This window comes from Anas acuta, unplaced genomic scaffold (genome assembly GCF_963932015.1).
Source record: "Anas acuta unplaced genomic scaffold, bAnaAcu1.1 SCAFFOLD_114, whole genome shotgun sequence".
Classification (NCBI taxonomy): Eukaryota; Metazoa; Chordata; class Aves; order Anseriformes; family Anatidae; genus Anas; species Anas acuta.
The window spans coordinates 169,444-173,423 of NW_027076137.1; positions in this window are offsets into that span (position 1 = coordinate 169,444).

Below are 3,980 nucleotides of genomic sequence, written 5' to 3' on the forward strand. Positions count from 1 at the left end.
GAGGAAAACTAAGAGATATTAAGAGACACAAAATGCAACAGGGAAAGATATATTGAATTTTCTGTGCAAGCATAAATTCCTCCTAATTAATGTAAATGTATTAGAAAACGCACTAAGCAACAGTATTTGTATAATAAATACTGCTATTCTTAAGCATTTTTGTTAATAACAGAAGTAAAACAAAATTCTGTGGTAACAGAGTAGAAGAAATGAAGCTACAGAAATAATAAATTTCCCTTTTAATTAGTTATACATGTATTGGTGTGGAGTAAAGAAGAGAGCATTGCAAGTTGGATTTTTTTTTCCCATAACTTTATCATTTCGGTTTATAACTGAAGGCATATGTCCTTTACGCACCGGCTTCCTCTTTTGTGTGTTCTGTGTTACTATGTTGCTGTTTTTAAAATGAAGGTATGTTTATCTGGAAATGCTTGAAAAGTAACAGTACATTTGAATAAAATTGAGTAGTATATTCCAGGGGAATTTTCTTCAACAGTACAAAGAGACTGTTTCCAGCAAAAAAAAGTTGAGAAATGAGATTGAACTATCATGTCAGTTGATGTCTGTGCAGAGTGAATCTGCTTATTCTGTGTAAATGACTGCAGAGGTAAGGTTTTCCAAGTTAGGACAGCATGATAGAATCAAACTCTTTTCAGCTGATGGGGTAATATAAAAACAAAAGCCTACCTCATTCAGATTAGTTTTAAAAGATAAAGCTTGAAGTGCACAATTGTAGAGCAGATTCTCACTGTCTAATTCAGTGGTGAAATCACAAGACTAGCATGTTGGGACTTCCCAATTATCTTTCCACATGCACCTTGTCATGGCCAGCCTAGGTGGCAGTTCCATGAGCAACTCTGCCTTTGGAGCCAGCTGGGGAAGTGTCCTGAGAAGGGACTGTGCAGATAAGATGCTTCATCTTCTGGCATGCTGTGGTACAGAGTTTCCTGTTACACATTCACCATACATGCTCAGTGCATACTGTTAACAAGATTTAGAGATTTCAGTACCTACAAACTGCCTACACTTTATTTTATGTAATAAATTTATCTAGCAATAGCTCTGATTTGGTAAAGTGTTTATATTTAATTAGTATTAATTAATATAAACTAGATTATTTTTAAAATGTACATTATAATTGAAGTAGATGGGAAAGTATGTAACAGTGAAATCTTGTGACATTCTCTTGACAGAGCAGTGAACTTTTTCATGATTTCCTGAATCATCGTATTTTCAGTTCTGTCCTGACACAGCAATATTCTGAGGCTGATTATCATTACAGCTACTGCTGGTAAGCACAGACTTGGAACTTGTGGTTCTGTGGCATAGATGACTCTGGGAGTGATATGAAGGACCTGTTCCCTTTTTGTTGCTCATTTCTAGTAATTATGGCTCAAAAAAAATTCTGTTCTTTCCAACAGGAAAAAAGACAGATGTACCCTTCATTCCTTTTCATTCCTTTTCAGTGATATCTAAAAAGAAATTCAGTACTCTGCAGTAAAGTGACTGTGGACTGTTACTGTTTTGTCAAGTTCTAGTAATTCTTTGGCTTGACCCTTTCAAATATTCATAATAAGTGTTTTTGTTTGTTTGTTTGGTAGTTATTATTTTGCATATACATGTATGTTGATGTTTTATTTTTTAAATATCAGGAAAGCATATAAGTTTTTGGTCGTATTCCTGTTTCAGCTTTTTGCATTTTACAAGGTGAAGGTGAAACTTTAGTAAGGTAGAACACTGTTGGGAATTGGCATAATTGTTCGATCTAAGCTTGCTTTAAGCAACCAGGGGTAGGCCTTAGAAATCTCAGGGCCTGCTGTAGCTGAGCAAACCAAGCTGCCAGAGTAACTGTGAGAAGCTCCCACAGCAATGACTCCCACATCACCCAATTAAGGAACTCAGAAAATATTGTTATCAGCAGCTGGCCTCAAGGACTAGGCCTACGTGACCGTTAAGCACAAAGGGGGTTGTTTTCCTAACTTCTAATCAAAAGGTGGTGTTATTTTCTTAACAGTTTGTCTGGGTGCTTTTGACCAATAATCTTGTGTGAAACACTGTCCACCCCTGTAAAATTCACTATAAAAGTTGGGCTATTCGGGCAATAAAATGGTGAAGCATGATCTGACTCTACTGTGTGTCTGTCGTGCTTTCGTCCGTGCTTCGCAACAAATGGCGCCCGAACAGGCTGAGACCTGAACAAGGCCTGAACAGGACATCGCAGCGGGACAGACATCGCACCGGAGCAGGACATCGCAGCCGAGCACGGACATCGCAGCGGCGCCGGGGCAAACACCGCAGCGCAGCGGGACACCAGTGCAGCGGGACACCAGCGCAGCAGGACACCAGCGGCGCCGACACATCCGAACGCAGGTAGACCAGGAGACCAGCGGCGTCGGGACCAGCGGCGCCGGGACATCGGCGCGGCGCCGGGACCAGTGCCGCCGGGGACCAGCGCCGGGGTCACAGCGCCGAGACTGAGACATCGGAGCGCCGCCGGAACTTCGGAGCGGACATCGGAGCGGCGCTGCAGCTGACCAGACACCGAGCAGCACACGCTGTACACAGGACTCACGGTGAGACGCGCTACTCCCGGTGAGACGCGGAAAACGCGGTACTCCCGGTGAGAGACGCGAGACACGGTGGGACGCGGGGACGCGGGGACTCACGGTGAGAGACGCGGGGTACGGAACCGCGCAGGACATTGAAGTAATCGCGAGACACTGAAGTAATTGCGGTAGAGGTAAAAGGGACGATAATCCCCGCACCTGCACTCTGACAGGTGAACGGGACGTAAACGCGCAATCCCCGCACCCGGGAGCGCCCGGGTGCACCTATAGACGGTCCCTGCCAGTCACTTGTCTTGCAAAGGTTGTAACAGTATAAACAAAGGCATGGAGAGACAAGCGGCCTAGGATTTGCTCAAATGTTTCTTAGAAAAATGAGGCACGCAGGGTATAGACTGCAAAAAGGATTTACCAGGATTATTAGCATATGGAGTAACAAAGGGTTGTTTTATCAATCCGGATACAGTTTTTGAACAAGCAGAGTGGCGCAAATTTGGGGACAAATTGTTTGATGAAGTTATTAATGACAATAAGACTGCTAAAAAATTATCGAAGCCTTGGAAAGCAGTCACTAACGCCTTAGCTATACATCAGGCTGAGCAGAGAGTCGCTGCTGCCGCTACAGAGCGACTGGGATTGCCGGGAAGAGCTGGTAGTGTTAACCCTCAGATGGACGAGGAAATAAGAGAGCAAAAACCAGACAGAAAAAACACCAGCCCGTTTACAGACGGTGTTCAACAGAGGCAGAGGATGTGGAACCAAATAGCAAATGAGGCCCTACGTGAGGGTGAACACGAGATAGCTGCACAATTGATTCCAGAGGCCTTCCCGGTAATATACTCACCACCGGACGCCCAGGGTAATGTTACGGTTAATCTAGTGAATTTGGACTGGAAATTGTTAACTCAGCTGCGGTCCACAGTAAATGACTCAGGTCTGAAAGGTGAACCTACGAGACACATGCTGGACTACATTTGGGGAACAAATATTTTGCTTCCAGGAGACATACACAACATAATGAAGTTAATTTTGACCCAACACCAGCAGCTGTTATTTAATGCCCATTGGCACGCTGCTTGTCAAGAAGCAGTCGCACTGATAAGACCACCGGGGGACCCTTTACATGGGGTCACACTGGAAGAGTTGATGGGGATAGGACCGTATTTTAGGACAGAAGCACAGGCATTGCTGGGACCTGATAAAGCCAAGGAATCAATGAGAACGGCCAGAAGAGCATTGGATCGGATAAAGGGGCCAGGGGGAATACCTTCCTACATGGGAATCAAACAGGGTAGAGAGGAACCATTTGGGCTTTTTATTGATCGTGTAGTAAACGCCATACAGGCAGCAGGGGTGCCCGATTACCTCAAGGACATGATATTAAAAGAGTGCGCAATTCAGAATAGCAACCCCTCT